This window comes from Chrysemys picta, chromosome 6 (assembly GCF_011386835.1).
Source record: "Chrysemys picta bellii isolate R12L10 chromosome 6, ASM1138683v2, whole genome shotgun sequence".
In the NCBI taxonomy this organism is placed as follows: Eukaryota; Metazoa; Chordata; order Testudines; family Emydidae; genus Chrysemys; species Chrysemys picta.
Genome location: NC_088796.1, coordinates 111,307,940 through 111,321,234, shown reverse-complemented (window position 1 = coordinate 111,321,234; position 13,295 = coordinate 111,307,940). Strand labels below are relative to the sequence as shown.

Below are 13,295 nucleotides of genomic sequence, written 5' to 3'. Positions count from 1 at the left end.
TGCCTGGAGCACCAGTGGCTGGCAGCTGGAGCTGGGCCACGCCACCGCCACCACCACACAGCACAGAGCACTGTCAGGCCGGGCTCTGCAGCTGCGCTGCCCCAGGAGCTCATAGCCCCGCCGCCCAGAGCATTGCGCCGGCGGCGGAGCGAGCGAGCTGAGGCTGCAGGGGACGGGGGACAGCAGAGGAGGGGCCGGGGGCAAGCCTCCTGGGGCAGGAGCTCGGGGGCTGGGCAGGACGGTCCTGCGGGCCGGATGTGGCCCACAGGCCGTAATTTGCACACCTCTGCCCTACATAGATCATTGGGGTTGGAAAGGACCTACAGTGAACCCAAATAGTCTCATTCCCCAAAACTTTCCTAAATCATCCATACTATTACGGACTTCTTATGTATTAATTATCATAATTTCCTGCACTACTTATTTCTCAGGCAGATTTAAGCAACAACTTAGGAAGCATCAAATCTCAGTTGTGGGTCAGATCCTCAAGACTGGCCTTATTACGCTTGAGTCGCTCAGGGAGGGAGGGCTCCTTGATCCTAGGGTTGCTGGTCCCGAGGCATAATTTAGGGTTATTCTCAGTTAAAACAGCCCCTTAGAGGCAGTTACGACAACTAAGGGTTGCTGATGTGTACAAACAATCCAATCACCCCCTTCCCCTTCGTCCAAGGTATACCAGGGGAATCCTCAGAAAGCCAGTCAAACTGGTGTTATGGCTGCTTTGTGCCATCTGAGCACAAGCCCAAGCAGCCACAGTGGGACTGAGAACCTGGAGCCCACACCCAGGGGTGATTCTGTCCATCAGCTTCTTAGGAGAAGGTTTGCTGAAAAGATAAGTTTTGCAGTTGTTCCAATGTTCTACTCTAGTTGTTAAAGCTTTTCTCAATATTTAGAAGAATGACTGCATCATGGTTATTTGAGACTAGGCACAGCACATAAGAATATAGTGTTTGCTATACTGGATTAGACCAGCAGGTCCAGAATCCTGTCCCTCAAAGATGCCAATACGTGATGCTTCAGACAAAAAATCCGCAATGTAACTAGCTAATTGTACAACCTTCAACATTCCTTTCCCTGTGTAATGTACTGGCTCAGTGTGTTCAAGTCTCCCTCTCTCTCAAGTGGCTTCTCAAGAGACGGGACTTTCTTCTAGTGGCATCAGCTGAGAGAGATCTCAGCTCAAGTAGTAGAGTTCTGTGTTTCTAAAGCCAGAGCTCCTGGGGTCTATCCCTGATGCTGCATGTGTATGGGTTAGCTACCAACTAATGAATCTGTGTGCACGCAGCATGTGGATTCATCACACCACCTGTTCATGAAAGTTCTGATAATATGTGCTGGAGCCAGATATAGTGTGAGCACCCTCCCTACACAGCGCTTGCTCAGTCCTGACCTGCAACATGCCTGTGCTTCCAATGGCTCGTTGTAACTTGTGTGGCAGATTTAGTGTTACACGCATTACGCAAAAATGAAAAGCAGACGAGCTAGAGCAGTTCACGTTGCTTTGCCATTGATTTGGTTTTAGTTATTCTTGTGATGGGGTTAGTTGGACTCTGATAGAAGTTACTCCGGTAGAACTTTAGAGTTACGAACACCAGCATTACAAACTGACTGATCAACCACACACCTCATTTGGAACCAGAAGTTCGCAATCAGGCAACAGCAGAGATTAAAAAAAAAAAAAGGCAAATAGAGTACAGACTGTGTTAAACGTAAACTACCAAAACAAATAAAGGGAAAGTTAAAAAAAAATTTGACAAGGTAAGGAAACTTTTTCTGTGCTTGTTTCATTTAAATTAAGATGGTTAAAAGCAGCATTTTTCTTCTGTAAAGTTTCAAAGCTGTCAACATTAAGTCAATGTTCAGCTGTAAACTTTTGAAAGAACAATCATAAGGTTTTGTTCAGAGTTAGAACATTTCAGAGTTACAACCTCCATTCCCGAGGTGTTTGTAACTCTGAGATTCTACTGTAGATTAGTAACATGTAGCAGTAATTTTACTATATTCAGAATCCATTAGTCTTCTCCGTCCCTACTCAGGCAGAACTCCCATAGGAGTTCAGTGATTTAGGGCTAGATTGGGACTTCAGGCATAGCCCTGGGAAAGAGGTGATACATAAGCTGAACCACCCCAGGAGTAGCCCTGAGCAGCACAGTGACTCAGAAACACCTCTGAGTCACCTTGCCTCTCCTGCTTCCTTTTTGCTCCAGGGGGTAGTAACTGACTGCTGGCCTATAGCAGCCAACAATTACTACACCCCCATGCCACCCCACCCCTCCCCCTGTTGCATGCTGACGCAGCTCTGCTGGCCAGCAACTAGCGAGACTGGGGCCAACTCTCCACCTATTCCCTGTCCCTGCCTGCTCCCTCCCAGCCTGCTTGCTCCAGAGCGGGCACACAGCCCTACTTTCTCCATTGTGCCTAGAACCCTCTAGAGACTCTAACTCCCTTCTGTGGGGATGTAGTGCAAGTCACAGTTTAGCTCTTAATAAGGATTTCAGAACGGGGTCCATATACTTTATCTGAACATTATTGCCGTCTTTATGCTGACCTCTTCCAATATGAGAAACCAGACGTCTAGGACAGAAAGGTAAAAGCATGATAAGCAGCTTAATGACCATTTAGTTGTTATTGCAATATATTTTAAATGAGCTAAAGAGGTATTTAAAGGCATTTAGAACTTTAGCTAATGTCTTAGCTCCTTTACAGTATTGACACACGCTGGTTAACTAACTAGTGGAGAGCAAATTTGTTTCTACCTTCATGGAAACAAAAAATGAACACTACCTCCCCAGTTTAGTAACAATCTATGAGAAGGTTTGGGGGAAAATGCTTGTAACAAATAATGTAAGTTCCTGCTAGTATAACAAATCTATCTACCTAAGATACTTACCATAGCATCTGAGAGTCACTCAGTATTTTAATGTATTTTTCCTCAAAACAGCCTTGTGTTGTCAGGAAGTGCTATATTCTCATTTAATAAACGAGTAACTGAGGCATAGAAAGACTGAGTGATTTGCCAAACATGACATAAGCAGTCTATGGCAGAACAGGGTACTTAATTCAGGTCTTCGAAATCCCAGGTTAGTCCTAACCACTGGTCTATCCTTCCTCTATACAAAAAATGAGTAAAAAATATATCTGCAAAGCTAAAAAGACTTATAAAATATAGAGGGCCTGACTCCAGTGGTATGTAGAGGACTTAAAGGTGGCTTCTGAGGGAATGTTAGGTAGGGATGTACAGACGAATTTATTTTACTATCAGAGGGGTAGCCGTATTCGTCTGAATCTGTAAAAGCAACAAAGAGTCCTGTGGCACCTTATAGACTAACAGACGTATTGGAGTATGAGCTTTCGTGGGTGAATCCGACGAAGTGGGTATTCACCCACGAAAGCTCATGCTCCAATCCGTCTGTTAGTCTATAAGGTGCCACAGGACTCTTTGCTTATTTTACTATGTAACTATTTGTAATAGTTGTGAGAGAAGATTACTGTTATTTTGCTACCTTGCTAATTTTGACTTTGGTGCCTGTTGTCAGACTATTGGCTATTTCCACTTTATTGACTAGTCTGTTTTTAGTCTATGACAGGCAATTCTGTATATTATTTAGCATGTATTGAAAGTAATAAAATCTAAATAAAAAATAAAAAAGCCGTCTCAAGTCTCTTGTACTTCTGACTTTTATGCAGACAGGTTGCACAGGTGAGCATCTTTTCCTGATCCTCAATGTTTTTTTTAGACTAGATGAAAATAGCAGCAACTCACACTTTTTGTTCTAAATAATGCGGAAAAGTGTGTTGCTAGGGCCAAAATTAGAAATGTGCTAAATAACACAGAGGAATTCTGACAGTCGCAATCAGGAGCACTGTTAAAATACCTCGTACATTGTCTCTGGTACAGATTGCCTCCTTCCACAAAAAGAAACAAGTGGATTTTGGTAGCAGTTGGTCAAAGATTCTGTCATGTCTGCATAGACAAGGAAGGAAAGTTTACATATCCTTTCCCAGGAGTTTCTTTGGGCATAGTCTGCACTGTTTCCAGGGATGGAAAAGAGTGAGGTGGGTCCCACTGCTCTCTGCCACACAGGCTCCAGAAACTAATCCTAGAAGATAATCCTTATTCAATGTTCAAGCAAAAGACCAACCTTCAACCTCATGAAAGTCACTAGCGCTATTATTCCTGGGGGAAATTCCTTTCTAATCCCCAATCTGGAGATGAATGTAATCATTTCTATTTGAGAAGGAAACACAATAATTAGAGAGACACTTTCAATTTAATAACTAAACTTCTCTCTGAAAATATTTGAGGCCAATTTACACCAAGAGTTATGGTTTGGCCCTTCATCTGTTACTATTACAACCCCCTAGCATAGATAGGCAAAGCTGCTATTTTTATAATGGCTACAGGCTCAAGATCAGGGCCCCCTTGTGCTAGGTATGGTATACACAATTAAGGCCCCAAAGAGTTTATAATCTAAACAAAGCAAGCCTGGGAGGGGACACTAAGGCACAGAGCAAAGCAATTCGCCTAAAGTCACTCAGCAGCTTAGTAAAAGATATAAGAATAGAGCCCACATCTCCTGACTTCCAGTCCAATGCCCAATCTACTGGACCACATTGCAATTTATACCTATGTAGTTTACTCTGGTTTCAAGCAGAGATAAATTGTACAGGGGCAAATTACAATTCACAGTGCTTTTACATGGGCTTATCCTGATGCAACTAAACTAACAGCTGAAACCCCCGGTGTAGAGCTCTGTTAATGAATTTTGTTATAAAGTTTGTTAACTTTGACCCAGGAAAGCACTTAATTCATGCATGACATTATCCAGTGCACAATCTGGACTGCTGAACAGCGGTGTCCCCTCAACTCTGTAACATGGGGTGCTTTTTACACTGCTTCACTGTGAGAATAACCACTCCTGGTCTGCTCATACACCGCCTCTAGCATATAAATTACTCTCAGCTGAGTTATAAAAGTGCTCTCAGCCAGCCACTCCTGAATTATAGTACAGAGTATACAGCAAATTCCCAGTGTCAGAAATGTGCACCTTGTACTGCCCACTACCCTCCTGGACAATACAAGCATAGAAAGTCCCTCATTTCATTAATAGAATATGATATTCACAAATCCTGTTATCTCAAATGAAGTTTCCCAAACACTTCAATCCAAACTCACACTTGTTAAGATAAAATAATAAAACAAGTTTATTAACTACAGAAAGATAGATTTTAAGTGATTAAAATAATGAGGCATAAAAGTCAGAATTGGTTACAAAGAAATAAAAGGTAAAACACAAACTTATACCTAACTTAACAAGCTAAGTGAATTTAAAGCAAAAAAGTTTCTCTCACCATATGATTACAGCAGTCTGGTTGGATTCCTCTGAGTCAGACACCTCTGCGAGCTCAATGATGCTTCCTTTGTCTTGGCGTGAGTAGAGCTGAGGGGAGAAAGGTGATTTGTGTTCTCTGTTCTTCATTTTGATACCTTTTCTTCCTCTTTGAGAATCATTTCCAGTTGGGGTTCAGGAGCAGGGCTGGTGCAAGGAAGTTTTGCGCCCTAGGCAAAACTTCCACTTTGCGCCCCCCCACACACAGCTAACCCCACTCCCCGCGGCAGCTAACCCCCCCCCCCATGCAGCAGCTACTCCCCCTCGGCAGCTAACCCCACCCGGGGAGACCCCCCCCTCCACGGCAGCTAACCCAGCCTGGGGAGACTCCCCCCCACGGAAGCTAACCCCATCCAGGGAGCCCCCCCCCCCCATGGCAGCTAACCCCACCTGGGGAGACTCTCCCCCCCCCGCAGAAGCTAACCCCGCCCAGGAAGCCCCCCCCACGGCAGCTAACCCCGCCTGGGGAGCCCGCCCCAGCTCACCTCGGCTCCGCCTCCTCCGCTGAGCATGCCAGTGCCGCTCTAATTCTCCTCCCCTCGCAGGCTTGCGGCGCCGATTGGAGAAGACTTAGAGCGGGGGCTGTGTGCTCAGCGGAGGAGGCAGAGTGGAGGTGATCTGGGGCGGGGAGCAGTTCCCCTGTGCGCGCCCCCCCCCCCCGTTACTGTGGGCGGCCCTCCCCGTGCCCCCCCCCACCCCACCCCCACGCACCTCCACTCCACCTCCTCGCCTGAGTGGGCTTTTAGGTGCCCCCAACCACTAGGCGCCCTAGGCGGCCGCCTAGTTTGCCTAAATGGTTACACCGGCCCTGTTCAGGAGACAGCAGGTCTGGGAGATGGGAACTTCCAGCTATTTCTTTGCCAACATGTAAATTTCTCGCTCAGACCCTTTTTCCTGCCACAGAATGACCACTTAATCGGGTGATAGTCCATTTTGATTATGCTGACATCTGGCTGAGGTGCTGGCTAGTCTTCTGTTTCTGGGAAACTGGTGTGAAGCTGTTTCTCTAGACTTGGAACAACTCTTATACAGCAGAATTTTATAACATTACATACAACGTTGCCACACATTTTACCAGGACAAAAATATTCAGCAGATTTCATGATTCAGTGATCTTTCAAATGGTACCTCATAAGGTATACTTTGTACAAAATTTATTATAGTCTTGTAAAAAGGGTGAACATAAGAGTACAGACTGTCACAACATGTTTAAGTCTTATAGATTTAAGAGAATTTTCAGACAATAGCTGGAACTAGAGAGAAAGTAACACATATCCCTGACCTTCTTCAGGTTTAATCAGTGGCTCTGTGACTGGAATGGGGCTAGTGTATAAAAACACATTTAAAGTGAAGTGTTTAGCAGGTTCTACAGGTTAACACTGAGCAACAGCAGTTTCTCTTAAAAATTATCACTTTCTGTTCTCTAGTTTAATGAGACTAAATTTGTTCAGGAACATTCTTGATTGCAGTATGATCTGCTTAATTTTTTTCTCTATAGACTACTTTGCAGGGCAGGGAATTCTGTACAACTGGTTTGTCTTGTTACTAACATGCATAATCAAAATCATTTGGGTTTAACAAGCTGTAACTTTCTGTCAAAAGCTATTATATGTGTAAAAAGCCTGCAGCCAGAAAGGAGCTTTATATATCTTGTAGTCCCTGTCATAAAGAAAACCACAGAACTAAAGGAAACACTGTATTGCGCATGCATGTTCTGAGTCTACTCGGGGTCTCTGCACCAGGTCTGTGGTTTGATTTTGTGGCACAGAAAGAGAAGTACAGTCTGTGAGATTGTGGCATTTTTTGGCATGGCTAGAACAGGATACATCATAATTCATGGATTTAGCCAAGAACTGAAAGGCAAAATCACTGGGTGAAGAGATTATGACAGTCTTAAGGGGAAAAAATCTATTCTTTGCTGAAAGGAAAAAGACCTAGGTTTTTTCTTTCAAGAGTTCTCTCCACCTCATTTAGAAAGTACAGTACTTACAAATCTTCCCTTTAGTGGGTTTTCTAAAAGGCCATTTTTCTGCAGGTACATAGGTGAGGTGCTCACATTGGGATAGACTGCATGCCCAATGACTCATCAGGATTTTTGGAAGGAAATTTGAGTGGGTGGAAAAAAAAAAAAAAAAAAAAAAAAGGTGGCCAACTAACATAAGAATTAAAAGTTGATGTGTGGGCAGATTTGTAGGGCAAAATCCTGCCCTGTGGTGCACAAGATAATGACCTGGCTCTTTGTCTACTTTTGTTACAAAGTGGGTGGCAAAAGGGGATGGGATGATGACACACAGATCTCTCTAAAAAAATTCTAGAGAGGAATTTCAAAAGCACTCAGCAAACACCTATTGACTTCAATGGGAGCAGAGCAAGGCCAACCCGAAGCATTTCTGCAAATCTGACCACAATTTAATGTTGTCATTTCCTCACTTTAAGTGTTTGCATCTTTAATGTACTTTTAATGTTTTTATACATATATATGAAACATAGCAAGATGAGAACTACTAAAAAAAAATAGAACGTCCAGCTACCACATACAGATTTATACTTATTTATGCCTATAGTGTGTCTTTAGTTGCTATTCTTCTATTGGAGAAATTGTATTGCCTTGCTGAAATTCAATAACAGGAAAATAAAAATGCAAAATAGCCCCAAACACCATCACAAAATGCTTTTCTGCTGTAGTATTTCCAGTAATCCATAGCATATCTGCTCTACTGCCTTGGGATGAAATAAGAAAATTAGGAGACAAAACAAAAATCGAGATGTCTTGTGACCTGTATGGTCATGTATGATCACCCAGTATTCTATTATCCTTAAAAAAATTCCCTAGGAAGTACCTAAGAAGAAGTGGGATGTGTGTGTGTGTGTATAAATAACATCATTTATACTTAATGCTTCTACAGGGTCTTGTAATTGGAGGATTATAAAGATGGACTTGCTTATTCTCTACTGCCTTGCACTTTAATTACTTAGGCTCTGATCAGCAAAGCACTTAAGCACGTGTTTAACTTTAACCATGTGAGTAGTCCCCTGGCAGTCAAAGGAACTATTCATGCGCTTGAAGTTAAACCTGTGCTTAAGTGTTTTGCTGGATCGGATCCTCTTGCGTCAAGTCAATGTAAAACACTCCCAATCAGAATTCTCCACTCGTTTCCCCCAGTGGAAGCATTTGACATCTGCTTTGCACAGGTGCAAATAGCTAAACAAGGTTCAAGGCACCAATCACAGTTTCAACCTTAATTCTCATTTCTTACTTTTAGTTGTTTTAAACCACTGTTCAAAGATGCACCTCTAACCTTTGTACAGGAAAAAAAATTAGTGACTTGAAAAAGCACATGTATCTCTAGGCTTCAGAAGGGCAGCCTCTCTCTCATTATTCTCTCTCTACACATCTTATGCCTTTTCTTCCTCACTCCTTTGCTCTTTTTTCTCCTATGTTCCTCTTCTCACCCTCTCTTCTATTGTTTCTGTATTGTTCCCTAGCTTGTGAGTGTCTTCTCCTCCCCTCAATCCCTGCCTAAGTCTCTTTTCCTAATCCACCAGACTCACCTTTCATAAGGCTTTTATTTGGTAAGTTCATTTATTTCTGAAATGAACATAGAAAAGCCAGGAAATTCAGATTTAAAGCTGTCTTTCATCTAGTATGTAATTTATGTCACTGTGCCTTTTCATGCTCACAACATGGTGAGTTATGGACGTACAGCCTAATACAAGACATCAGGGGACCCACACCAGTTGGGCTTGGAGCGTTAAGTTGAACTACATATTTCCTGTCTTTTGTCACTTTGTGTCACAAGCTTCACATTATTTAATTGGACATTTTGGTAAGTTACTTCTCTATAAAACCGTGCAGACCAATGTGATGAATGATCCAGGTGTACTCTGTCTTTTACAAAAAACAGGTATCTATCTGGCAGCGTTTCAGCAAAGGAGCTTACCCAACAAGATTTGACCGGCCCTTCCGCACCTGGGGAGCTGCTTTTTGTTATACATACACTGAGCTGTCTTTTCTCTGACTGGGCTTAAGAAATCAGTCTGATACCCCATTTAAAAATACTGTCCTGGTAGTCATTTAAAAGCAACATTATACCAAATGGAACAAGTGGCTCTATTTAGATTGTTGGGTGGCTGATCAATATCCACTGATAAAAATTTGTACAATTAACCATGTGGGAAATTATTTTATGCTTAATCTATTTAAAAAAGTACAAGAAAATAGTAAGTTTTTGCTTGCTTCTAATTGCCAAGAGCATGGGAAAGAAAAATTCCAGTATTTCCTTAAAAGAACAGTTGGATCAATTTGGCTCATAATTTACTTTTTGTATTAACAAACTTTTATTTAAGCCAAGCCCAACAGAAATGCTTCCCTGATATTTTAAAAAATAATTCCAATGGAAACAGATCCTTGTTCAACATTAAGAAACAGCAACCTGTTTGGAGGCTCTCTCTAGTCACATATTCACGTCTGTCTAAGGAGTGTGAAGATATAGCAAAGCACCAAAAGTGTTCAACTCTCTAGCTGATTATTACATGATCAGTAAAGACAAACAGGTTATTATTGCTATTTTAGAACAATTGTTCAACGAAAAGGATCATCTTAGACATGCAACTTTTTTTGCCAGTCAAGTTTTAAGATGCTTGTGTGGGCAAAACAGCTGGTTATAGACTAGCATGAACCTAATCATTCTAGGTATCTATTTATAATGCAGGATCTGAGAGCCTAACAACTTTTTAATGGCAGCTGCAGTTTTAGGAAGTGAAACAATTATTTTGCACTAAATTTTCTACATCCTGTGTCGTGTGTATTTTTTTTTATGAATGTGAAAAAATTCCTTTATTTTCTAGGGATAGTGATAGTCACACAATGGATTTTTTCCACATTGGATTATAAATGTATACATGTGTATTCCAGTAGATAACTCATTGACCTACTACAAGCTCTTTGTTTAAATTGTGATTTTCAAAGGCTTTGTATGTGCATTCTGGGATATGGGACACATATTCCTTAACTGGAAGTTATGAACCTGTGTAAACACTTCCTTTCCGAGATGTCTAAGGCCTGATCTACACAACAGACTATTTTTTCCACAGGACCTTATTCAGTGCATAGGATGGACATTCTCTGGGGATAAATCAGATTTCTGCAATGAAGGAGACTGTCTGTAGCTGCATCTGTTGGAAGGGGTGTAGTGAGTGAGGATGGTCTTCATGGTCTGAATGCTGTCCTGGGAAACTGCATTCTAATCCTGCCTATGCCACAGAGTTGCTATGCAATGTGGGGTGAGTCACTTAAACCAAAAACTTTTCACAGATGGTTACTAAGGGTGAGATCCACTAAGGGACTTAGATGTTGCAACACTGAGCATCATGGCACCTAACATTAGGTTTCCAGAAAATCACAGAAGCAACACTGTGATCCATAAAGGCACCTAATTCAGCTTTGTGGATTGCAGTGTTGTTCCTGGGAAGACTCGGGGTCCAGATTCCCTGCTCTAGTCACTCTTTATTTTATCCACAGTGGAACAGCTTAAATAGGAGAAGTGGAGAGAGCTCCCCCAACAGAATGTCTCATAGCTCAGTGGTTCAAGCACTCTTCTGAGAGGTGGGAGACCTCTGCTCAAATCTGGCAAAGAGGGGGTAATTGTATCCAGCTCTTCCACATCTCAGGCAAGTGCTGTAGCCATGGGACTAAAAGCTATAAGGGAGGCACCTCTTCTTCTGCCTGCCAGATTTTGAATGGAACCCAATCCAGTAGGCAGCTTCTGAGCATGTCTCCTGGATCAGGCCCCACATGCAATTTAGGCAGCCGTAAACCTGTATTTCCCAGTTCGTGAATTGCTGTGGGACTTAGGTAGGAGATAGGTGGTCGGCTGCCTAGAGGGAGGCAGTAGTGTGCATGCTTAGAGGCTGAAAGTTAGGTGCCAAGAGAACTTTTACCCTGCCAAGTGAGCGTATGTGCCTACTGGGCTTGGTGATAGTTTTGTGGATCACAGTGAAACCAAAACTGGGATTTAAGCACCTAAGTGAGACTTAAGTGCCTAAGGAGGGGGACATGGATCAGTGTTCATGTTACGCTCTGCATCAGCCCGGGCCAGGGAAACTAATGATCAACCAGCGGGCCAAATTGGGTGATGAATCCTGGTCATGTGCCACCTGAGGCATGTTACACATACGCTAAGAAGAAGTGCCTACGGCTGGGGTTTAGGCACTTAAGTACCTATGAGGATCTAGGCCTCACTTCCTCATTTTCTGGGTGCCTGACTGGAGACCCTGGGGTCTGATTTGCTGAGCACTCAACTGCAACTGAAGCCTGTGGGAACTCTGCTCTAACATATAAAATGCTATCTAATGCTAAATACTCTAAAAAATCAGGGTGCCTGACTGAAGAACTCTGGTGTCTAAACTTAGGCACTCAAAATTAGTGGATACTTTTGACCTTAGTCTCTCTATGCAGGAGTTCCCCCTCTATAAAATGGGGGGTAATAATACCCCCTCATTTCACAGGGGTATTGTGAAAATGAATTAATGTTTGTGAAACACTCAGATACTATAGTGATGAGTGTTGTAGAAAAGCTCATGAGTAAATTAATAATTTTGTCTTCAGAGTAGAGTTGAATAGTGTGTAGTAAATAAGGCCTAGGTCAATAGATAGAACAATGAGGAGAAAAGAAAACACTGAATAGCTGCTCATTACATGAGCACTACCCATCCTGTGGCATGTAATTTAAGACTATCAATGCACACACACAAAGGGGCTGAATTAAGCTTGCACAGGTGACCTTAATTCTGGCACTTCCTACCTTCTGCGTGCCTGATTTTAGAACCTTAACCATGTTCTTTTTAATATAGTTTTGTTTTGTTATAATTTCATAGGTTTTAAAAAAAGGAAACTAAACACCCAACTTCCATCAGGTGGGATCATATTGACAACCACATGGTTCATCAGCGAAATCTTTAGATATAAAATATAAAATAAATTAATGGAGATGTCCTATCTCCTAGAACTGGAAGGGACCTTGAAAGGTCATCGAGTCCAGCCCCCTGCCTTCACTAGTAGGACCAAGTACTGATTTGGTCCTAAGTGGCCCCCTTAAGGATTGAACTCACAACCTTGGGTCTAGCAGACCAGTGCTCAAATCATTGAGCTATCCCTAGATCCATTGCAAAGACCTCTGCCACCTGAACTAACAGAGTAACTGATAGCAGTAGTAGGTTGTCATCCTCTATGTGGTCCAGTACTAGAAGTGGACGAGACACATTTTGCTGACAGCTGAGGAATGGTTTGACTCAGGAATTATGGTTTCCATTCCAGGCTCTGTAAGGGAGTGTTCTCTAATGGTCATGGACCCTTCTGTCAGTTCCCCCAAGACTTTACCTTTTTCTCAATCCCCTTCAACCTCTCCCTGCCCCAATTGTGTGTCTATCTCCTGGCTCCTCATCCTAGTCCCAGTCTCCCTGCCCAGCCAGTTCTCCCCACATATCCTGGCTCATCAGCTCAGTCTCCCCTCCCACAACTCCAGTGGTTTCCCCATCTCCCCTTGGCTTCTCATTCTATCTCGATTCTATCAGATTAAAATGAGTACAAAGAAATCTGGGAAGTATAAAACAAAGCAGCATACTGCCTGCGAAAAATCAAGTTCTAAGCCATCTGGAGCTGGCAATTATGTCTATCCCTGCCAGATAGATTTTTTTAAAATACATTTTGGTTATAATTACTGTTTCATTTTGGAGATATGGGACAACTCCTTACTCACACTTTCATTAGTCTAACATCCTTTATAAAGACCCCTCAGCTGCTGAGAAAAGTCCTCGTCCTGAACTGTGTCCAAGCTGTGCTTGATACAGCTCAGGAACGGAGAATACAAGCTTGGCATTAAGCCATTTTTACACCCCCAGTTTGAG

The 13,295-nt window shown here is 42.6% G+C and overlaps 1 long non-coding RNA gene across 12 annotated transcripts in view; it reads right to left on the bottom strand.

Annotated features, from left to right (window-relative positions):
* Positions 1-13,295, bottom strand: part of LOC101945653 (uncharacterized) — a 100,894-nt gene that overhangs the window by 4,621 nt on the left and 82,978 nt on the right. For all 12 annotated transcript variants that reach the window (XR_010588692.1, XR_010588686.1, XR_010588682.1 and 9 more), the window contains one exon: positions 5,353-5,441. This is a non-coding gene — a long non-coding RNA (uncharacterized LOC101945653). The remainder of the gene's footprint in view (positions 1-5,352; positions 5,442-13,295) is intronic.